This window comes from Pinus tabuliformis, chromosome 7, assembly GCF_031772625.1.
Source record: "Pinus tabuliformis cultivar Carrire ecotype Pingquan chromosome 7, CPIR1, whole genome shotgun sequence".
NCBI classification, from domain to species: domain Eukaryota; kingdom Viridiplantae; phylum Streptophyta; class Pinopsida; order Pinales; family Pinaceae; genus Pinus; species Pinus tabuliformis.
In genome coordinates, this window is record NC_142293.1 from 1,163,127,331 (window position 1) to 1,163,152,513 (window position 25,183).

General features: G+C 40.9%; 2 long non-coding RNA genes across 4 annotated transcripts in view; both read right to left on the minus strand.

The window, feature by feature from the left end:
* LOC149251610 (uncharacterized) overlaps positions 1-25,183 on the minus strand; it is a 216,480-nt gene that overhangs the window by 123,128 nt on the left and 68,169 nt on the right. The window contains exon 3 of one of the 3 annotated variants that reach the window (XR_016266902.1): positions 22,258-22,399. The exons of 1 other annotated variant lie outside the window; for it this stretch is intronic. This is a non-coding gene — a long non-coding RNA (uncharacterized LOC149251610). Of the gene's footprint in view, positions 1-21,289; positions 22,400-25,183 lie in introns of those variants that run through there. One more of the 3 variants, XR_016266901.1, reaches the window with a different exon arrangement.
* On the minus strand, positions 22,411-23,322 carry LOC149251611 (uncharacterized). Its single transcript, XR_016266904.1, has 3 exons — positions 23,154-23,322; positions 22,915-22,958; positions 22,411-22,784 (listed from the first exon to the last, which is right to left on the minus strand). It is a non-coding gene; the product is annotated as an uncharacterized LOC149251611 (long non-coding RNA).

Genomic DNA, 25,183 nt, shown 5'->3' on the forward strand with positions numbered 1-25,183 from the left:
TTTAATGTGTCGATAGTTCAGTTGGGGACGCAATTTTTCAAGTTGTAGCAGACTCTACTTTCAGAGAGACCTATGTGTTCTGACTAATATGTTTCACAGAGAACCAATTTTTTGGAGTTGTTGTGGATGGAGAAGAACGTGAGTCTTCCTCAAGAGAGATATGAGTTACAGAAGGGTTGTGAGACTTCCTTTGTTGAACACCAATAAAGCCATCTTCATCCTATGTGAGCAGTTTTAAGTTGCAGCATTCTGAGTATAACAAATTGTTGGTGTAATGGTGCACGTTGCATTGGACATTGGACGAGAGGAACAAAGGCTGAGGAGTTGTCACACCATTAGCAAATTCCCTTATTTTAGTTGTTGGACTATTCTTCCCACAAATTCGAGTGATATCGTTCTGGGCTTTTATAGGACAGAATTGTTGAGAAGGTTGCTAATACTGAGAGTAAGGCAACCAATCAGGTTCTCACTCTGAAATATAAATATCTTACATGAGTAGCAATATTTATCATTCATAAGTAGGATTTTATTTCTGGTGTGAATTTTTGGGCAAATTTTGTGGTGGTCTCATTGAGAGTACATGAGTGCATATATTTTGTATTGCTGCGTACATGAGTGCATATATTTTGTATTGCTGCTACAGTGAGCTCATATTGGTTTCTTGAACAGTGGCTAAATCCGTGAAGTGTTTTGAGTGCGAGGTTGTCAGTTGTTAGCATAGCAGCTAGCACTCATATATGCATAACAGAGCTTATGTCACAAGAGTCTTTTCTGTATACATTGTCATTAGAGTTTCATGTATGATGTTGAGTCTTGAGTCTTGATTATTGGTGTCGTATTGAGTCAGTTGGTCATTATTATACACTCCTGTCTTGTATAAATCAGCTTGATGTACTTGACTTCATTGAGCTCAAACGTGGATAAAACATTCATAAACTCCCCTAATAAACTAGCAGTGACAATCAACAGAACTCTTTCCAAGGAGATACTCACTTTGCTACAGCAAGAGCAATCACAAAAAAAGCATGAGTTGGGACACAAAATCTTTAAACTTGGGACAGATTTGAAACACATGAGGGTCACAGTGAAAGCTCTTTTCAAACTGATGCACTCCTTTCCAAGATAGATCAATTAGTGGAGAGGGAGAGGACCCTCACCATATGAATAGTGAGTGACTCCGTCCCTTTAGGGGGCTCGACTGATAAGGACCTTTAGGTACTCGACCATAAGGGAGAGGAGAGGAGAGGTACTCGACCATAAGGACCTTTAGGTACTCGACTGTTAAGGCCGCCATCGAGAGGAGAGGGAGAGGAGAGGGAGAGGAGAGGGCCGCCATCGCCTTGGGGAAAAAGTTGATGTGGGCTTTGAAACCCACCATGCTAGCTTTAATACAACCCAAGTTTTTGGAGTACCCTTGTGAAGGGATCACACTTCTAGTTGCCTCTTGTCTTAGTAGCATCATGATGCTAACCACCCCTATAGCTCCTTACAATGATGATGTTATCAAGAGTCTTCAAGCTGATGGTAGAAACATTACAAGACTTGGATAACTCCGTGGGTCCTACATTTGGGAAGAAGCTTCAGGTTTTGGAAATTATGGCCATGACTAGGACTTACAAAGTCATGTTTGATCTACAGTGTGATGACTTGATCCTGCAAATGTTCCAATGTTTTTCAACAATAGGAGACATCATCCTGACTTAGTCAAAACACACATGCATTCCATCTTGTCATCATGTATGAGAGGTCGTGATGCCATTTGTCGGGAGTTGCAATCTCGATTGTTGTCCGTTTGGAGAGAACAATTGGTCTCACCCGCTCCATATGAGATAGCCGAAAGGTTGGTTGAGCAGAACATAAATATGCTCAGGAGGCAGTTGACCAGGGAGGAGCAACTGAGAATTGCGGGGGCATGCAGCAGGAACTAGTTAAGGAGAAAGGGTCTTTGCCTCATCTGCAAGGAACCTTGGGGACTTAACCACTCATGCTTGAGTGACACAGAGAAGGATGATAGATGTAGAGATGAGGGGGAAACTCATTCCGACCATTCAGATGAGGATTCTTCTGAAGAGCATCAGCAGACATGTGGGGATGATGGCAGCAGCAGTGGTATGCATAACTATCTAGTGGATCGGTTTGATGAGCAGCAGATTATTCCCATGCAGAGAGGAGACCAAGGAGGTAAGTTATCAATGGCAATCCAGTATGGTAAGCACATATATAGATGTGCAAAAAACCAGCAGGGTTGTAGTTCTAGCAAACACTTGTTGTCAGGGGGTGCTAGAGTCTATTTTGCAAGAGGTTAGTAGACCAGAGGAGCATGGAGCTTCCGGACATATGAGAGAGGATCTTCTGGAGATGGTGGTGCACCCATCTTTGGGCCTACCCACTGATGAGATGCAGATAGGTGCAGTGACAGCCAGCAGAGCTACAGTCTTTCCAAGCAGCAACCGTCTCCAAGAGTACATAGACAGGGCGTGCAACACAATTTGGCCACTCATACCCATTGTAGGGAGAGAGGCAGGGTTCTCTCAATGGATATTGTCGATTGACCAGATAGAGCAACATGAGTTGAGCATGGACCAGAATCAGCATAGCAGACTTGTTCCTTACACCGGTGTCCATGCCTTAGACTGGCGAGAGACCATGAGTTGGTATCCTATTTGATGGAGTATCATTCTTAGTAAGGGGCACAGTACAGCCAAGAACCTTAGATGAGAGGGTTACTAAATGTTTTAGTGGGCGGTGGGATGTGGACAAATAGTTCATCAGTATTCCAGTACCACTAGCCCAACATCAACAAAGTGGGGTTGACCTCGGCCTATGCCAGAGGATGGATTGAAGAGAGGTAATGAGTTGGTACGCGGATAAAAGAGAAGCATTCATAGCCAAAGCTATAGCAAAGCAAGAGACACAAAGAATCGATGCTTGTTCTTGGTGGCATTGGGATCCAGGAGGATTTGTCGATGACAGGTTCAGTCAGAGACTGAACTTGGGATCCGGGCATTTAGGGGTCCGTTCATGGTGGGTTGACACAGAGGCATTGCATCATCCAATGGTTCGTATGGGATCCGAGCATTGGTTCTCAGTTGCATTGGGCCACGAAATTGGTCCACATGTTTGGATTACTTGAGGGCAAGCAATCTTGGGGCGTGAGGATTTGTGGTGTTCCATTTTCTGGTGTTCCTCATAACACGGTTAGGGTGGACTTTCAGGGTTGGAGGCAGACAGGTCACAGGCACAGATTTACTTAATCAACAGGCCCAAGGACTTTTGGAGATGTTTCATGGGGTTTTGAGGAGCTTCTATGGGATATGATGGCATTCGCTTGGCATAGTCCATCATCTACACAACTTGTCTTTCGTTCTGTTGCATTCTGACAACTTTCAAAAAGTAGGGTTATTATTGGGCCTAACTCAATTAATTACGCTTAAGGTGGCATTCCAAGAAGAATACTTGAGAGAACACCTTAGTGTAATAACTCGTTGGAAGCGGAACGAGAATATCTACGCCATGGAATAGTTAGAGTGATTTTCAGTGACCTAAGAAGGCATGTTGACCAATTTACCCTTTTCCCACATTAAAAAAAATATTTTAATTGAAACAAAAAGAGGGAAAAGTGCTCAATGATTAAAATAATAATAATATAGGAGGTTCTAGAGGGGTCCATCAAATCTATAAAAAAAGGAGGAGGATTCCATTACAACACATCTTGGACTTGATATTTCTTCTTGTATGAGAGGTTGAGAACCCGGTTCTCTACTTCATTTGTAGCCCTAGGACTGAAATGTTAGGATATTCCGACACATAGGAAATAGTTAAGTACAACTTGGTCTAGTATAGAGTTAGGTATAGAGTTAGGTAAAGTGTGTTTCTTTACTATGTACATTTTGTAACTTACAATCCGACGGTCACGATATGTAGTGATTCGACGGTTCATTCTCTCCTCGGTATTATCGACACTTGATCTGTGGCTTAACACCCGATTGGTCCATGATCTCTATTTAAAGAGCATGGAGGGTCATTTGTAGGTTAACCGTTCATGAGAGAAGCTTATGTAAATTTTCATTCTTTTATTAATAAATTGCCTGAAGTGGCCGCGTTGGCTCAGGCCATGGACTGTTTCCCTCTTTGAGGGTTTTAACCACGTCAAAAGTACTGGTGTATTGATCTGCGATCTGTTTGTGAGCGGTGTCCTTTGGTGTTCTGTCTGAGGAACTTACCCTGTAAATTCCTACATGGTATCAGAGCTATTTGAGGGCCACGTCCGTTGGTGATCCAAATCTGAAGCCGGTAGAACTGCATCCGACTACCGTTTCCTAGATCTACTGTTTCTGACTGCTTTCGGGCCGAGAGGACTGCTCTGTTGTGTTGGGAGCATTTGTTCCAGTGAGGAACCCCTTTCGTTTCACGTGAAAAGGTTTCCAGTAGCCCTAGCTGCATCATTTTTAAGATCTGGAGGTATACAGTGTTTATTTGCAGTTTACAGTTATTTTCTCTCTGTTTATTTCGGTTTTCGATTTATTTAGCTTTTTTTTATTACCGGATCTATACCTTTCATTTCTGCGTATGCTCTTTGCCCTGCGACTCTGTGCGATCTGGGCAAATCAGAAATAGAAAGGAAGGATTTTTCTCATGCATATGCTCTTTTCCGCTGCGCCTTAGTGTGATCTCGGAAAATCAGAAACATTGAGGAAAATATTTAGTTTCCGGCTAAAGCTAACTTCGAGCCGCAAGGTTCGTTTTTGAAAATATTTAGTTTCTGGCTAAAGCTAACTTCGAGCCGCAAGGTTCGTTTTTTTTGTATGTCCGTGTTAGGTTTTGTGTTTTTTGTTTTGTAAGGAAAAAGAGCTTTCTCAAAGCAAGCACGCAACCCAAAGCATCAACCCCCCCCTCTCTCTCTCTCTCAAACTTTTTGTATAACTCACTTGGTGCAAAGCTTATTTATGAGAGTAGAGGTCTTAGGTTCAAGTCTCCATTTTGTGAGGGCGGATTTTTTCATTTCCACACATTCCCGCACTTCGTCGGCGACTTTATCAAATTTTCTTCAAAAAGCCATAACTTCTTCATCCGGAAGCCGTTTTCAGAACCGTTTTTTTTTAAACAGCCTAATTTTTCGAGATCTTTCCATTGAAACACTTAGTTTCAGCATCTATAGCTTCAGTTTTTTTAAAATGGAAAGTCCATGCCAAGTTATTCTTGATAGCACCAACTACTTCCAATGGTGGTCCTACATTGTGGATTTACTTAGAAGTAAAGGTCTTTACAGAATAGCCACAGGCCAAGAGACCAAACCGAAAGATGAAGACAAGGCAGCTAAATGGGAAAATAGGCAAGACCAAGCACGTGGGTTGATAGGGATGTCTATTTCTCTAGATCTTAGATTCCATATTGCAGAACTTGATACTCCTGATGAAGCAATGAAACAGATTACTAAAGTCTTTGGAATTAAAAATGAACTTAAAGCCCATCAACTTGAAAATGAATTGCTTACATTGGACCCCAATAATTTTTCTTGCATTGAAAATTTTTTGTCCAAGTTCAAGACCCTTAGACTTCTCTTGGAAGGTGTTAAGGTTAAGAAAGAAGATAGTAGCCTTATCTACTCCATTCTTACTAAGTTGGGACCAGCCTATTCTGTGTTTGTTTCCACCTTCCATTCTACAAGAGAAGCCTTCATTTCTCAAGGACAAACCTACAAGTCCCCTTCCTTTGATTCCTTTTTTGATTCTTTAATAAGAGAACAAGAAAAACTCTTACACCTTGGTCTTCTTCATCTTGGAAATTCTTCTAAGAAAGCGTTAGCCGCCCAGCAGCAACCAAATCCAAAGAATCCTAAGAAGTTGTATCCTAAAAAGAATAGTCCTAAACCAAACAAGGGTCCTAAGCAATTTCAGCCTCAAAATGAAAAATCATTTCAACAAAATGATAAGACAAATAAAAACAAAGGGAAGAAGACTGATAAACATTGCAACTTTTGTAATCGAGATGGCCACTTAGAATCCAAATGCTTTAAGAAGATGGAAGCCTTGGAAGCAACAATGAAGAAGCATAACATCCATTTGGAGCACTCTTCAACTTCAACTTCATCTTCAGGAATGGCACTTTCTGCATGTGGTTGTCAAGCATCTCGGTCTGGCTATGCACTAAATGTATCTTCTTCTTCTCATTCTCATGAGTGGCTCATTGATTCTGGAGCTTCTTATCACATGGCCAAAAACAAAGCCATGTTTTCTTCTTTAAATGATTGTAACACCAAAAATATATATGTTGGTGATGATAGATCTCTTAGTGTTGTAGGGACTGGAACTGTTCATCTAGACAATGGTCAGTTTAATGATGTATTATGTGTTCCAACCTTATCCTGCAACCTTCTATCTGTATATCAGATAACCCATTCATGTGAAGGTAAAATCGTTGAATTTTCACCTCACGATGTTGTAATTAAGGACCTAAGAGATCCTAGACAGATTTTAGCTACTGGCATTGCTGATGATTCTACAAGGTTGTATAAGTTTCACAACTTTGGGTCATCAAATCTTCCCTCAGTGTTTGTTGCTCATAATGATGAAGTGAGCAAACTTTGGCATGAGTGATTTGGTCACTTAAACTATCGCTCTCTTCAGAATCTATGTAAAGAAAATATGGTGACAGGTCTTCCAATGGTATCTTGCAGAGATGGTGTTTGTTCCGGATGTGTACTCAGAAAACATCATCGGGACAGTTTTGAAAAACGTGCCTCTTGGCACGCCTCAGCCCCTTTACAGCTCGTGCATAGTGATTTATGTGGTCCACTTCCAGTTGCTTCATTCTCTGGCTACAAGTATTTCTTAACTTTCATTGATGATTTCTCCAGACGCACTTGGGTATACTTCTTAAAACTCAAGAGTGAAGTATTTAACATGTTCTTGGCCTTTAAGGCCTTTGTTGAAAAACAATCTGGACATCAAATTCTTAAGCTAAGATCTGATAATGGCGGAGAATATGTTAAAAACACATTCATCAACTTTTGCACTGAGAATGGAATTCAAATGCAACATACTGTTCCATATACTCCACAACAAAATGGTGTAGCTGAAAGGAAGAATCGCACCTTAAAGGAAATGGCTAATTGTATGCTTCAATCTAAAGGACTTAGTCTTAATTATTGGGCAGAAGCAATTAACTGTGCAAATTACATAATAAATCGCACTCCTACTAAGGTTTTAAAGAATATCACTCCAGAAGAAGCATGGAGCTCAATCAAACCAGATGTAAGTCACTTTCGTGTTTTTGGAAGTGAAGCATGGGCCCATATTCCAGATGAGAAACATAAAGCTTTAGAACCTAAGAGTGAAAAATGTATTTTTGTTGGATATTCTGAAGATGTCAAAGGATATAGACTTATTCCACTTAAGTCCAAAAATGTTATCATTAGAAGAGATGTAAAGTTTGCTGAAAATATATCGGCCTACGAGCCTAGTTCGGCGGATGTGCCACCTCTCCCTATCTCTTCTACTTTTGAAAATATTTCTTCTTCAGATGATGAAAGCGAGGATGAAAATCCTCCCCCACCTTCTCAGGATCCTCCTTCAGCTCCTCAGCTTCCAAAATGGGTCCGTGCTACTCGGGATGCAGCAGGTGATCTTGTCGGTGATCCTACAGATCAGCGACGTACACGTTCTCAGTTCGAGAGAGCCTCTTCTTTACTGCAAAAGCTTCAGAGAATTATGATCCTAACACCTTTGCAGAAGCTTCAGGCCATCTAGATTGGGAAGTAGCTATGAATGAAGAATATCATTCATTATTGGCAAATGATACATGGGATCTTGTTCCTCTACCAAAGGGACCAGATGGGAAAGCTGATAAACATAAAGCTCGTCTTGTTGCTAAGGGTTTTTCACAAGTTGAAGACGTTGACTACACTGAAACCTTCTCCCCTGTTGCCAAAATGAACTCTATCCGCCTTGTTCTTTCCCTTGCTGCTTCTCTCAAATGGGAAGTCCATCAGATGGATGTTAAATCTACCTTCTTGCATGGGGACTTGCATGAAGAAATCTATATGGAACAACCTATTGGCTTTATACAAACAGACTCCAGCCTTGTATGTCGGCTTAAGAAATCCCTTTATGGTCTCAAGCAAGCTCCTCGAGCTTGGTATGCCAAAATGGATAACTTTCTTTTAGAAAATGGCTTTTCTAGGTGTCATTCTGACAATACTGTCTACACCAAGAAAGTGGGCAAGTCTCTTATCATTCTTGTTCTTTATGTTGATGATCTTATCCTCACTGGTAGTGATCCCAACCTTATAAACCATGTGAAGTCTAGCCTTAAAAGGAAGTTTGAAATGACAGACTTAGGACACTTACATTATTTTCTCGGTCTTCAAGTCTTGCAATCCAAGGAAGGTATTTCCCTTTCCCAGTTCAAGTATGCCTGTGATATTCTACGCCATTTTCACATGGAAGACTGTAAGCCAGCCCCTTCTCCCTTCAGTCTGGAGTCAAACTTTCAGTCACTTGTACTTCTCCTGAAGTTGATGCTACCTTATACCGTCAACTTGTAGGAAAACTTTTGTATCTAACCCATACTCATCCTGACCTTTCCTTTGTTGTTGGCCTTGTTGCTCGGTTTATGCAAAACCCACGTGAAAGTCATTGGAAAGCAGCTAAAAGAATACTTCGTTATGTTCAAGGTACAGTTCAGTTTGGGATTCATTACAGTGCCGAAGCATCTCCTCTATTGGTTGGTTTCACTGATTCCGATTGGGCTGGTGACCCTGATGATCGGAAGTCTACTGCAGGTTATGTGTTCACTCTTGGTTCAGGACCTGTTACATGGGCTTGCAAGAAACAAGGTGCCATTTCTCTTTCTTCAGCAGAAGCAGAGTATCGTGGTGCCGTAGAAGCTAGTAAGGAAGCCTTGTGGCTTCGTCAGATCCTGTCAGAGTTTGGCTTTCAGCAGCAGCATCCGACTACACTTTGGTGTGATAATCAAAGTGCCATTCAACTATGCAAAGATCCAGTCCAACATCAGCGCAGCAAACACATTGAACTGCACATGCACTTCATCAGAAAGCTCATTCATGACCATGTTCTTGAAGTGCAATATTGTTCAACAAATGATCAAGTTGCAGACATCTTTACAAAGGCTCTCACAGAGGCGAAGTTCACTAAACTTCGATTTATGGTTGGAGTTCAAGAAGTTGTCACTAAGGGGGGATAGGCTCTAGTGCCTCCTTCCTTCTCCTATTGTGTCATATTTGTAAATCCTTCAATCCTATCCCAAGTTGTTCTTAAGGGGGGATGTTAGGATATTCCGACACATAGGAAATAGTTAAGTACAACTTGGTCTAGTATAGAGTTAGGTATAGAGTTAGGTAAAGTGTGTTTCTTTACTATGTACATTTTGTAACTTACAATCTGACGGTCACGATATGTAGTGATCCGACGGTTCATTCTCTCCTCGGTATTACCGACACTTGATCCGTGGCTTAACACCCGATTGGTCCATGATCTCTATTTAAAGAGCATGGAGGGTCATTTGTAGGTTAACCGTTCATGAGAGAAGCTTATGTAAATTTTCATTCTTTTATTAATAAATTGCTTGAAGTGGCCGCGTTGGCTCAGGCCGTGGACTGTTTCCCTCTTTGAGGGTTTTAACCACGTCAAAAGTACTGGTGTATTGATCTGCGATCTGTTTGTGAGCGGTGTCCTTTGGTGTTCTGTCTGAGGAACTTACCCTGTAAATTCCTACATGAAACCCTCGGGTGATTCAATGAGATTGGGTGAGTACCCATCTCCCCTTGGTGAATCCATCCAGAATTCACAGGAGAACTCAATAGTGACATTTCAGTTCAATTTTGGAGGGCCATCACAGCATTGGTACAGATCCTTGAGACCGGTTTTCCATCTCAGCTATTTTATTGTATCAACATGTAAACCCTAGTTTCTATTATAATAAAAGTTGAGATTATTTATGTTTATCATGTTATTGAATTGCATGCACTCTATTTGTTCTATTTTACATGGAAATCTTTTGTTAATTGAATGGTGATTTTATGGAGAAATTTTGGTTGAGTTAGATTTCTACAAAATTAGTCAAATATCTCATTTGGGATATTATACGTCGATCTCAAGTGGGTTAAGATTCACTTTGGAGATTATGGTTTGAGATCTAGCTCAATGAAGAATTATAAAGACGACCTAAGAGAAGTTAGAAGATACAACACAATTGCAATTCATTTGCTAATTTGAGAGAGATATTTTCTCAAGTGAGGAGTGAGAGACTTAAGTGTTGGACACCTAATCCTAAATGGTTAGTGTGGAAGTTGAATGGACAAAAGCAGTCCAAGAGACCTTGGGATCTGAAACCCAAGAGTCACATAATGTACTATAAATGTAAATCATTTATCAATAAAAATTGAATTGCATGTTTTATCTTTCATACTGTCTTGGCTGTCCATGTGTGTTTAACATGGTATCAGAGCGGGCGATCTCCTGCCCTGCTCCATTGTGAGCCACCTGTTTCTGTGAGCCACCTGTTTCAGCGCTGCCATTCCTCTGTTGTGAACAGTCCTGGCCCTCTGCCATATTCTTTTCAAGCGCTGCCTTATAACGCCTCTGCCCTGAGCACTGCGCTGCTCTGCCTCTGCCTGGGATACGCTAGTAATTGAATATCGCTGCTCTGTCCTGTCTATTGGCTGGCCCTGTCTGTCAGTTTGAATAATTAAATTCTGTCTCTGCATCAGAAACGCCTGTCGACCTCTGCGCATTCCATTTTTACTACAACTCATTATTATTCCACTGGCCTGTTCCTTCTGCTACGCTGCTCCTGTAGCTTCTCCACCTGCATGCAGAACGCTGCTCTCTCCCATACGTTGCTGAAATTCCAGTTCTTGAAACGCTCCATACGCTGCTCTCTCCTATACGCACAGTGCTCGGCTTCTCTTGACTGCATTTATCACTGCTCATACGCAATACTCATATATTTGTAACTCCTACCCCGCCATAACGCGCCCAGGTTCATCGTCAGATATTGATTGCTCTGCTCCATCTTCTGAAATAGTTGATGGGAAACCAATGACCTCTTTCGCTGTGTCTGGCTGCAGCATGGTGATTTGAATTATAATAGTTACAGTTCGAGAATACCCATCTAAGAATGCATAAAGCCATTTGATGTTTCAGCGCTGACCATATACAGATGTTAAAAACTCAGAAAGTGTTGCCTATGGACCACTGTTTAAATATTGGGTATGGTACATATTTTCCCATTGATGCTTGAAATCGCTGTCGAAATCGTGGTTTTGGAGAATGGATTCCCTGTCGTACCTCTGAGTGGCGCCAAACAGGTTATCCATCTATACCTTGCCTCCTTCTTCGACGTTCCTCTGCAAAACCAACCACTGTACCACCACTATTTTCTTTTCTTGCTCCATTATTTATGAGTTGAGGTCTTTTGAAGAATGCGTTGGTTACACCACCACTTTAGCTTTCCGTCTTTACTACTCAAGTCATACGTATTGTAGCTCCTCTTCGATGACCAGGAAAACGCGTTGGCCATGCCTTTTCCACGCAGAGCATTCAAACGCTGCTTAACATCGCTCAAGTATAGGCCTTCATTTGAAGACAGCGTAACTTCCATGAAATGGGGATGTTCAAGCTGACCATTCCTGCTAAGATAATACAAGACCTGAACTCTTCTGGGCATAAACTTTGATTTGGGTTCGATCCAGCTGGGCTTTGCTCGGTCTGGGCTGAGCTCTCTGCTCTGCTGCTTGGTGATATTGATTTATTGGAGTGTAAGCTTCACTTTTCTTTGAGAAATCTTCCAAAGGCTAAGGCTGCCCTAACTGCAGTCAGAACAGCTGCAAATGCGATATATGTTCCGCCTGCTCAACAGGGGACTATCGCTACGATAATCAGAGGAGCAACTCTGCCACTCAAGTGGTCGATCACGCACCAGAACTGAAGGATCCAATAACCGCTACGAAAGCTTATTTTTCAGAGACGCGTATGAAGTCACTTTTCTTGTTACACATTCTCTTGTTCACAGTTTCGTTTAAATGCAGTGGGTCCTGATGCACGTATTCAAATACATGTGTTTGTTACCTTAACTCAGGGTGGATATTGTGGTTTGCTCTCACACTAGTTATTCTATGTATTATTGGAAACGACAGTCTTTCCATCGTTGGCAATAAATCTTTTAAAACAAAAGACAAACCCTGATGAAAAACATAATCTTAAACGGTAGCAGCTGTGGTATGAGCGAACATATCTTGCTTTGTGCTACTGTGCTCTATCTGTACAGTATTAATATATTTGGCTAGTAAATGTAAAGGACTTTAATATCTCTCTATTTTGATCCTAAATGTACATAGAAGATTGGATGTGGCCATGACGTTTGCGCACAGAGTAATCCAAAAAGCAGCAAAAAAAAAAAACGGTAGGGGAAGCAGATGTCAATAGGGAAGCAGCTGTAAGGCTGCTTTACATATTATGTAACAGGCTTGAGATTTACTTTATTTTTTTTGGCTAGTAGTATGGGAAGCAGCTCATTTAAGGAATCCAGTGACAGCCGCAAATAAGATTCTATGTTATTTGGTTATTCAACTAGGAGTTTTGGTTTGAACTGTTCTTAGAGACAGTGTTGAACAAGTATCTAACTAAATTCATTCTAAAAGGCAGGGTTTTGCAAGCATCTGACATTTATTTGAGAAGGAAGCGATATGTGGGTTCCATAAGATTGGAGATCTTATTCTTAGCTAGGACCTGAAAGAGTGTATATATGGTTAAGCTGATTTGGCTTCTCTTGCAGTCCTAGCAGATCAGGGGTGGCTTCTGTTTATCAGCTAATTTTTTGTACATATCATGTATATTACTAGGCAAGGCATATGATTGTTGAGGTATGAATGTGTGGTATTATATGATATGAAAGCATCCTATGCGTCGGTCATTTTTCTTGTCGATTCATGCTCCTCCTTATACGGCACTGATTACTTTATGTTATTTCAAATGTGTTGGAATATGATACTTATATAACCAAACACAACTGAAATCGAGAACCATCACTATTTTTAAAGACAAGTGCAATCTTTTGAAGACAAGTGCAATCTGTTGCAAAATCCAATTGTATTGACATATTGCGAGTGAGTGTTGATTTTTCTCTACAAGTTGTGATCAGTTTCAAGTGCAATTTGACAATGAATAAAATAGCCAGAATTGGTGAAGTATTGGAGTTCTTAAAAACTCTGATACGTTCCTCTGATCATGGTACAGTAAGAATAAGCAAAGCTTCTCTTGTTGACATTAGAACCTGTTTGCATAATGTACAAGAGAATATTGAGTTTTTGCAGCTTGAGAGAAAGCTACAGCAGGAAGAATTACAACAGTTGAGTCATCATTCTAAACATGTTTCTGTTCAGAACAATAAAGCAGACTCCCATAAACAGCAAGTCAATATTGTTCAAGTTCATTCAGATTCAGTACCCAATAAAGCAGCAGCTGTACATGCAGATGCAGAAACTCAGTCTGCACTTCCCAAGCCCATCATCAGACCTTGGGAACAACTTGTCCACAACAAGCACAGAACTGGTCTTGGATATGACAAGGACTTGTCCTTTCATATTCTAGACTATGCCAAGCCCATTCAGTTTCAGAGTGCCAGATTCATTCATGACAGTTCACCTGCTCCTCATGACAGTTCAGCTTCAGCTGTTCCAGATTCTACTCCTCTTCCACAGCAACAACAACAACCAAAGATTGTAAAATGCCAACACTGTGACCGAGTTGGCCATCTGAAAGATCACTGTTTTGATCTTCATCCATGTAAGCACTGTCATAAAACCAGCCATTCTTCACAAAGGTGCTTCAAAAATAAACGTCCTGCAAGAACAAAGATTCATCTTGGATGGATCGCTTCTTGGCAATGGGCATCAACAGCCAAGAAGATATTCCAAACGCATGTTAGAACTTGTTCTAGAGTATTGAACAGTCTTGCAGTTGAGTTTTCTCCATCTTCTCACCTTGTACCTGACAGGGGGGGAAATGATGGTCATCTACAAGCTTCAAAGTCACATCAAGCGAGCCTGAGCCACAACCTGCCACACTAGTTTCAGAGTTGTAGCCAGAGACAAAGATGCCTAAACATGCCTTCAGTTGGCAATCTGGGACACTTCCTCTAGCAGAAGACTCCAGCTTCTTGCCAGTTTTGGAAGAGTTCCAGGAATTACAGAGTTGTTGGTCATCCTTAAACCATCACAGATTGAGAACACTTCCTCTAGCAGAAGACACCAGCTTCTTGCCAGTTTTGGAAGAGTTCCAGGAATTACAGAGTTGTTGGTCATCCTTGAACCATCACAGGTTGAGACTTCCCTTTTCAGGTTGAAGTTTTACCTTTTATGCGAGGTGAGGCCTCCCTTTTATGGTTGAAGGTTTCCCTCTTTAAAACAATAGGATCACTTCCTCTAGCAGAAAACTTCAGTTTCTTGCCAGTTTTGGAAGAGTTCCGGGAACTGCACTAAGCGTTCCAGTGTTGGTGGTCATCCTTAAACCACCGCCCTTTTTACCAACATTTCATAGAGCACATTCAGCCTAGTGCTGCCATGCATTTTTTGCACATGTTGTATTACAGCTCTCTTCTTGGACTCATACATAACCCTTCGGATTAAGGGGGGGAATGTTGGACACCTAATCCTAAATGGTTAGTGTGGAAGTTGAATGGACAAAAGCAGTCCAAGAGACCTTGGGATCTGAAACCCAAGAGTCACATAATGTACTATAAATGTAAATCATTTATCAATAAAAATTGAATTGCATGTTTTATCTTTCATACTGTCTTGGCTGTCCATGTGTGTTTAACATTAAGGCTGAAGAGAAGGAAAGTTTATGGTTGAAAATTCTGGAAAAGGAAACTTAGTGGAGGCCAAGGCCATAAGAGTGACTGAACACCAAATTTCAAAGAGTCACAAGTGTGAGCAAGATCATTTCCAAGGAGGTCACACGAGCCAAGGAGTGCACAAGGTCACACGTGCTAGAGGCTTAACGCACAAGTCGTGTGTGTGAGGCTAAGGAAGGGTGATGCAACACGTGAAAGAATAGGTCAAATTTTGGAAGGTCGCACAAGTGAAAATCGAAAGTGCAAATCAAATTTCAGGGAGCCGAGTTTTCCATGTTTCATTTGCTGTAAAAAATTTGAATTTCTCTATGGCCAATTTGCCTATAAGGGATCCCTTATTTATTTTGAGAAATAAAAGTGAAGTATGGTGAGATTTCTAGCTTGGGCGGTACTCCAAACCCTAGGCTTGAGGGTTGTGGAGGCGTTGGTACACAAAATTCTTTTGTGGGCTTGAAACCCAAGCTAGGGGTTTCGTACCCATCGATGTTGGGGCCAAAACCCTGATGAAAATTTGGCATGTGGGCAATGGAGATGATAGAGCACTCCGAGAGCAACTGGAGGAAACGAAAATCATCAAAATCTGACATGTAGAAATGGAGATATGAATTTTTGAATAATTGTGTGGGTAAATATGTCATAAGATCAAGTCGACCTTAGTTCAAGGAGCCCTTCTTGATAGGTTAGACGTCACCCTAGAGAAAGCTATATAAAGGAGTGAGGAGAGGCCTCATTCCTCACATCCAAAGAGTATCCACATCAAAGAAAGAGCTCTGATTTGGACAGCGAATTAGGGACACAAGGGCAAGAGCACAAGTTCTAGAAGGTTATCTCTGTAATTTGGTGCGAGTTACCCTGTGGAGGATGTCACAGGCCTGAGGAGGCTTGGGATTGCATGCTACATCAGTCAGATGGTCAGAGTATCTTGTTGAGGGTAGATTGGTTGTCGAAGGACTAACACCAAGCCCCAGTTTTGTATTCTTGTACTAGTGGACTAATATAACGAAGAATACTAGCAGGCTTGGGATTGCATGCTACATCAGTCGTTGTCCCTGGTACAGGAACCCTAGACTATTGTATTATTTAGTTTGACTTATTAAACAAAGTTGGGTTGAAAATTTGTAAAAAGTTGTCTATATTTTGTGCACTAGTAGATTTACTGTTGTTTATATTCTATTGTGCAAAGTAAACTTGTTGTGATACTTGGTTTGGTAGCATCAGTGATTTAAGATTCTATCCTAGACACTAGTATTGGGAAAAACAACATGGTATCAAAGCGTCTCTGAGCTACTTTGAAAGGACAGTGAATCAGAGTGTGCACAGTGAAGCAGCTTAGAGGGAGTTGTGGTTGTCTAGATCATCGAGCAAAGGGTTCAAATGAAGGCATGGAGGTGTGGTCTTGACTGGCTTGCTAGCGAGATTGGTTAGGATTTCTGGTGGATTGATGGAAAGCCTGGTGAACAACAGTTTGTTGTAGGGCAGATTGGTGATCATGGACTTTTATTGATTTGCCATGGATCATTGGGACAGCTCGAGCATTGTTTTGGCATGAACGAGATTGGTTTGATCAAGATTGCTTCATGTGATGGACTGCAAATTGGCAGGCTAGAGTCTTCATCGGATTGTGCTTGCAGGGCTGAGCTAGTGGAGATCGTGTAGGCTCATAGGAAGCCTAGCCTCAGAGGGAGCAACACTATGGAGGTTTGGGATCTTCAGGTTCAAATGTGATGAGGCAAGGCACTACCGAGATTGTAGGGTTCATTCGACAGGGTATGCTATAATGATGGACACTAGATGTGCTAGTCTCGTCGGAGGTTCTCCAAACCCTAGGGTTTGGCTTGAGGGTTGTGGAGGCATTGGCACACAAAAGTCTTTTGTGGGCTTGAAACCCAAGCTTAGGGTTTTGTACCCATCGATGTTGCGACCAAAACCATGATGAGAATTTGACATGTGAGCGATGGAAATGATAGAGCACTCCAAGAGCAATCGAAGGGCACGAAAATCATCACAATCCGACATGTAGAAATGGAGATATGAATTTTTGAATAATTGTGTGGGTGAATATGTCATAAGATCAAGTCGGCCTTAGTTCAAAGAGCCCTTCTTAATAAGTTGGACGTCACCCTAGAGAAATTTATATAAAGAAGTGAGGAGAGGCCTCATTCCTCACATCCAAAGAGTATCCACATCAAAGAAAGAGCTCTAATTTGGACAGCAAGTTAGGGCAACAAGGACGCAAGGGCAAGCACACAAGCTCTGGAAGGTTATCTTTGTTATCTTTGTAATTTGGTGTGACTTACCTTGTGGAGGATGTCGTAGGCTTGAGGAGGCTTGGGAGCCCTGTTTGGTGTGCCTTGTCACTAGTTTTGGGTGCATTCTTCTTGCAGACTTGGAGTCGTTGTCACAAAGGTGAGTATTGGGACTATTTGTGCATATTGCAGTGATGTTTTGTATGTTGTTTAGGCTGCAAATCATGGTAGTTGCAGCAGCGTTAAGGAGGGGAATTTGATTGCGCTGAGATGCCTAGGAGAGACCTCCTATCCCAACCGCAATCGTCTCAGGAAGATCACAACCAAAACAAACCCTTCTTCCATGACTTTAGGGCAAATTTGTGTCGCTGGAGTTATAGGTAAGTTGTAGGGTGTTGTAAGGAGGTTTCCTCAAGCTCTACCACTGTGTTATGATGCCTTGAATGGACAACAAGAAGAGGAGCCCAGTTGGAGAAGGTTACCATAGAGTTTGAGCAAGGGTTGAGGGTTGTTAAGGGTGCCCTAACTAGACTTGCAAGTGCACAGATCCCAAGGCAAGGTGGCAACAGCAAGGAGTTGCAGATGTCATCTTGTTTGATGACTGGATGCTAAAGGATGAGTGTCCAAGGAGAGGATTGATTAGTGGAGTCTATGAGCAGCCAAGAGGAGGGGTTTCCTAGGTGTTGGATGCCATAACTAGGAGTAGATGCTACAGCAAGGATTGGTCAATCGTGGTCTATTGGAGGGCAACATGAGAGTGGACCAAGTGTGGACAGTGGACTAGGCATTTATGGTTTTTTGGAAGGCAACGTGATAGTGCCCAAGTTGGAGCCCGGTGTGCAGCACTTTGATGGACAAAAGTATTTTCTAGAGTGGCAATTAAAGAGCTCAAGGGTCTAATAAGCCAGGAACATTTTGAGCAGCACTAGATTTGTCGTGCAGAGAAGGACATCTACAGCAGAATATGGGCGGTCCTCCTAGCCCGTGTTCATTGTGAGAGATGGGCATCATGCAGTGATAGGTGGCAACCCTCCATGCCCTATGTTACTCTTCATTGCAGCAATGCAAGAAGACTATAGTGGACTGAAGTCCTTGAGAAGTTGAGCAGCAGCAGTGGGTAGATGAGAGTTGTTCACAAACGGAGTTGTGAACAACTCGACAGGAGTCTCAATGTGTTGTGCCCTTGATGGACTAAGGCACAACAAGTAAGCAGATTAGATAGTTGGCATTTAGTGGCTAGATGGACTTGGATCACTGATAGAGGCAGTGTTGTATATTGGGAGCTGAAGGTACAACCGAGAGGAGTTGTGATTGCATGTTACATCAGCCAGATGGTCAGAGTATCTTGTTGAGGGTAGATTGGTTGTCAATGGACTAAAACCAAGCCCCAGTTTTGTATTCTTGTACTAGTGGATATTTGAGGGCCATTATCCCTGATACTAGAGCCCTAGACTGTTGTATTATTTAGTTTGATTAATATAACAAAGTTGGGTTGAAAATTTGTAAAAAGTTGTCTATATTTTGTACACTAGTAGATTTATTGTTGTTTATATTCCGTTGTGCAAAGTAAAATCGTTGTGATAGTTGGTTTGGTAGCATCAGTGATTTAAGATTATATCTTAGACACCAGCATCGAGAAAAACAACATGGTATCAAAGCGTCTCTGAGCTACTTTGAAAGGACAGTGAATCAGAGTGTGCACAGTGAAGCAGCTCTGAGGGAGTTGTGGGTGTCTATATCATGGAGCAAAGGGTTCAACTGAAGACATGGAGGTGTGGTCTTGACTGGCTTGCCAGCGAGATTGGTTGGGATTTCTGGTCGATTGGTAGAAAGCCTAGTGAACAACAGTTTGTTGTATGGCAGATTGGTGATCATGGACTTTCGTTGATTTGCCATGGATCGTTGGGACAGCTTGAAGATTGTTTTGGCATGAACGAGATTGGTTTGATCGAGATTGCTTTGTGTGATGGACAGCAGATTGGCAAGCTAAAGCCTTCATCAAATCGTGATGTTGCATATACAAGATTCGAGGGTTTGCATGAGTGGTATTTGATCCAAGAGGATGAGTGCTTGTAGGACTGAGCTAGAGGAGATCATGTAGGCTCGTAGATAGTCTAGCCTCAGAGGGAGAAACACTGTGGAGGTTTGGGATCTTCAGGTTCAGATGTGATGAGGCAAGGCACTACCGAGATTGCATGGTTCATTCTACAGGGTATGCTAGAGTGATGGGCACCAAATGGGCTAGTGTCGTCAGAGGAGGCTTGGAAGGTAATCCAAACCCTAGGCTTGAGGGTTGTGGAGACATTGGCACACAAAAATCTTTTGTGGGTGATGTTGCAGGCCAGGGAGGCTTGGAAGCCCTGTTTGGTGTGTCTTGTCACTAGTTTTGGGAGCGTTCTTCTTGTAGACTTGGTGTCGCTACCACAAAGGTGAGTAATGCAACTATTTGTGCATATTTCAGTGGTGTTTTGTATGTTGTTTGGGCCGCAGATCATGGTAGTTGCAGCGGCGTTAAGGAGGAGGATTTGATTGGACCGAGAGGCCTAGGAGAGGCCTCCTATCCTAGCCGCAATCATCTCAGGAAGGTCGTGGCCTAAACAAACCCTTCTTCCATGAGTTTAGGGGAAATTTGTGTTGCTGGAGTTAGATATGTTGTAGGGAGTTGTGAGGAGGTTTCCTCAAGCTCTACCACTGTGTTATGATGCCTTGAATGGACAACAAGAGGAGTAGCTCAATTGGAGAAGGTTACCACAGAGTTTGATCAAGGGTTGAGGGTTGTTAAGGTTGCCCTAACCAAACTTGCAGGTGCAAAGATCCCAAGGCAAGGTGGCGACAACAGGGAGTTGCAAATGTCATCTTGTTTGATGATTGGATGCTAGAGGATGCGTCCGAGGAGAGGACTGATTAGTGGAGTATGTTAGCAGCCAAGAGGAGGTGTTTCCTAGGTGTCAGATGCCCTAACTAGGAGGTTCCCAAGAAACTTGAAACCCTTCTTCACAATCCTTGCCATTGAGAAGAGAGTGCCAACAAAGATGCGATCTTCAGTCTCCTTACACCCTAGCTCTGATACCATGTTGGGAAATCAAGAATCTTGTATGTTATGTTAGACTTTCCTTACTTGATAATTACTTATGACTATTAGTTGGCCCTTTATTACTTTTATTTCTTGTTCATCAATCAATTACCAAAAAAATGAAGATCAAAGAGACTAAGTACACAAGATATAGGCTCCAAGTTAGTGCAAAACCCCTCCAAGGGGAAAACCCAAAAAGAATACTTCTCTTCTTATAGAATATGTTCAAATTGAGACTTCCAAGACCCAAGACCAAAGCCACAATTCTTCCCAAACACCAAGCCAACCCAATAAGAAGATCAAAGTCAACGAAGATCAAAGCAGCTTCACCTCAAAGTTTCGGCCCTACAACAAGGTCTACAATTTCAGTCTGCAATTTCAGCCTTGCAACAAGGTCTACAATTTCGGCCTGCAATTTCAACCTTGCAACAAGGTCTATAATTTCGGCCTGCAATTTCAGCCCATGTAACTTGTCCAAAAACCCTAGAGAGCTTCGCATGTGTGGACTTAAAAGAGAGCTTTCTCAAGAGATCTTTCTTCTTCAACCTCTTCCTCTTCTTCTTGTCTTTCTCACTCTTCCTTCTTCACTATTACAGTTCGAACTTGCTTTAGTGAGTGATCCAAATGAGTCGAAGTCCTTATTTATAGCCTTTTGGACAAGTCAGATAAGCCTCTTTAGGTCGACTTGGTCTTGGAGGATAATTTTGCTTTCTTGACTCAAAAATAATTATTTTCTTTTGTTACAATGAGTCCAAATGAGACTATAATAAATGACAAAAATCGTTTATTGACCTAGAAGACCCTAGAAGCATGAAGAACATGCTTCGACCTAGACTTGAGCATGAAACCCACACTTTGATAAATAAATAAAATTATTTTTCTTCTTTTCAATATATAAAACATACCATGTCATGTTTTACAAAGGTCTTTATGAAGACTGAACCTAGTTACATTCTCCAACACTAAAGAAAATATGAAGAGAATGCACCACCAACACGAGAGCAATACAATTACACTTATAATAATGCATAAGATCAAGTGGGCCCACTTACTCAAGAAATTGTTTCATTCTTCAAAACTCTAATCATGAGCATCCATGAATGTTGTAAAGCAATTCAAAAAACATCTCCTCAAGAAGTCAACCTAATTATTCATCCATAGCAAATGTAGAAGAAAAGAAGTAAATGTAGGCATTGGGCAAGTAATTCTTCTCCGCGAGTTCTAGCAATGAATCCAAATGAGAAGTGCTTCTCTTATTTATATGAGAGATTCTCTTCTCATTAAAATGAAAATATCAAACAACCATTATCTCTTTATAAGCCCCAAAGATCAGGCATAATACATAAAACATCCATGATAGAAGAGTGGATGTCAAAATACCCCCAAAGATGCTCCCAAAGTGAAGAAACAATGCTCATGTGCCAAGTCATCCTCCATAAATTCATGAAAAATTCACATGTGTGGCACATGTGGTCTCCAATAGGTGGAAGGCTTATTCCAAAGTCATGTATAGGGGCTCCAAAGCGAAACATTCCATCCAAAGGGAGCAATGTTTCATCCAAAAGGTGCTAGATCACCTCCATGTCTATGTACATTCAAATGGCTCTTAGTGTGTTTCTGTAAATCCAAATGCTTTGAACAGATCATCAACTATGGCATGATTATTTCATTGGTCAAAGCAGTCCTCTCTAGTGTCAAAGACTGCCAAAGTTTCAGAGTTTATAGCAAGCAGCCAATCTATGTTTTAAATTAGTGTACATCCTTTTATCTTTTCCCAAACCATTTACAAACAAGTGCCTTAGGAACCACCCATACAAGATTTGAAGAAAACCTTAGTACATTTCTGTAAACTATACGACGTACGTTCATTTTCTTTTCTTTCTGAAAGCACTCAACAAGACACGGAGAACATACATAACAATAGGACTAGATTTTGTCGCTATTCAATAAGATTGCACATATTGTAACTGGAAATTCAGAGGATTAGCATATATTTTATTTTCAGAATTCTGACTTTTATAACTAAAACAAATATCCTTTGACATTCAAGCATTTTGAACTTACACATCTAAACTTCAAGAGATAATTATGTCTTTCAAGAGGCGACTGCTCTCTATATTTCCAAAATTTTCAAATGTCTTTAATATTCATGCCCCATATGTACAATCTACATCGCCCCGAGATCGAATGTCGGCTCCGTTGAAAACTGGGGAAAGACAAGTGATAGTCGATCAATCAGTAATGAAATTCACGAGGCTATTGAAACTGCAAATGGAGTATCATGTAAAATTTGTGTCCAACAGAACCCTCACCCTCCAAATTTTCAAATTTATTGTCATAATCATTTGACATAACTACCAAATTGTTTCAACATGAACTCGCACTCTTAGAAAAGCCACAATTAAACACCAGACCAAAGAAAACAAAGCTTCACAAAACACTAAAAAGCCAACTAAATGGCTATTTCGGAGACCTCTCGGAAGGCCAAAGAAAGACACCAGACCAAAGAAAACCGAGATTCACGAACACTAAAAAACCAACCAAATGGCCATTTTAGAGGGGGCTGCGTCGCCAACTAAACCCAATTTTATCTGCACAGATAGCCCCTCAAGAGATGCATTGAATGTCATCGAGATACTTTTTATCATTGATTACTAATTTTTAATATTTCTAGTCTACTGAAACAAAAACAAATCTGACTGAATTTAAAGAATAACTCACTGTTATTAATTCATATAAGGAATCCAGGTAGGCATTTCAATGTCCTTTACAACAGGATACGTTATCAGCAAAGATCTTAGTAAATGTAAAACCAATAAATAAGAAATTCCAGAGTTTGTGGAAAGATTTCAATCCTAATCCAAAGCTCACGTTAAGAGCCTTAAGCTTTCATTTAACATAGAAGAGAGAATTATCATCTAGAAAAAAGCCATGTTCTCTGTCGAGATTCGAAATGGTACCTGTGTAACAGCGAGAGTTATGATAGACCTTGTATCAAAATCAATGTTACATTGGTCTCACGCAATGGAGTTGTCGAGGATTTAACGGATGCATTAATCCATTAAGCACACGACTTGGCCATCACGCTTGCGGAACGAAATTCTCAACAACAAAATATAATATGGATCATTTTTACCGAATAACTGATTTGCGCTTTCATATTATGTGTATTAAAACTAAAATCATTTGAAAAGATGTCTATTAAAAAATAAAAATAAAAAAAAATAAAAATATATATATATATATATAACATTTCTTACCTATTTAATTTTATGTATTTTTAAAATATTTAATAATAATACCAAGTTGTTCTTCAGTTTCTTTATATGGGAAGTATCATCTCCATTGGTTAAGTTTTAACTTTTACATTAATATTGTGATTTTGGTTAACTTTTATACTAATATGTGAATTTTTTTTAAGTATTTATTTTACTATTTACTTCTCATAAGTTTGTTTCTTTTCATGTATATATATATATATATTTAAGTTAAATGTTATTATGATTTTAATTTATATTCACAAAGTTTATTTAAATTAAGAATTTATTTTCTTCACTTTGCTCTTGCGCATATTTAAACTCTAGCTTCTTCTATCAGTGGCAACTTTAGAGGGGTGCCTTCCTCTCCCATTCCCCGTGACGAAGTTGTTTTTCTGACTATCGTGGATGTATTGGCATCGAAGCCTAAGAACAAGGAATCTAAATTTGTAAAAAAATTGAATCAATCTCATTGGTTGCCCTCCCCACGACAATGTGTAGAACATCGTTGGCCTTCACCGATCGAGCCCTTGTCGACAAATTTACAGGGATGTGGCCATCCCCTCGCTCAATGGATGCCTGGATAGACAAAAATTTAAAGCCAAAGGTGAAGGGAAACATTGGAATGTATGCATGTGGACATGGATTTTTTGCCTTCATGTTTGAACTAAAGGAAGATAAGGATGTGATCTTCAGGAATGGCCCTTACTTTTTTGGATCTCATGGAATGTACTTAAATAAGTGGTCTCTAGATTTCAATCCAAATGAGGATATGTTGAATGCAGTACCAGTTTGGGTTAAGTTACCAAGGCTCCCTCTCTCTTACTGGAGTGACGAAAGAGCTATTGGGAATAGAGTTGGGAAATACTTGGACAAGGCATAACCCAAACGCTCCCAATTTGCATGCGCTAAGATCTGTGTGGAAGTTGATTTGTAAAAGGGCATGCCTTCCCAAATAATAATTTCACGCTTGGGAATTGGATACATTGGCAAAGTCTTGACTACAGATCCCCTTCAAATGTCAGTTTTGCCATGAATACAGACATTTTGCTAGGGATTGTAAAAAGCCACTTCCAGCAAAGTCTCAGATCCAACGACAAATCATGCGGAGCAATGGAAAACTCAACAATGACGAGGAAACAAAAGGAAGGCAGCAACAAACAAGGCTCGAAACCCCTCAAAGAATAATGGGGCCTCAACATCATCAAATCCATTCGGCATCCTCCAAAATGACCAAGAGGACCCAGTGAACAATGACAATCCGAGTGAGGGTGAATCAATCATGAAAAAAGAAGAAGGTGAGATCAATGAAGTTGGGGAAACCCCGGGTGTCGATAATGTCATGGATCTGCAACAATCAGAGCCTCATTCAATGGAAGCGCATCTGATCCTCGAGATCATAAAGCAACTTGCAATGGAAGCGCACAATGCCCTGGTGGTTGCGTTTGAGAATTATCCTCAAAAGGATGTCCACGAGGGGCCTGTAATATCCCTTATCAGGGGTATCCCTCAAACACAAGCAAACTCCAACCAGAGATGGACTGGGAGGGCGTTTACCAGATATGTCGCCTCTAAAAAGAGGACGAGATCTGGAGGCTACCTGGCCCTTTCCAGACTCTGTCTAAGAGTATAGGAGAAAGACACACAAGTGGTATAGTAGTCGGGAAGCTCAAAGAGATAAAAATAACAGTAGTGCGACATACAATAATGTATACATGGAATATAAGCAGATA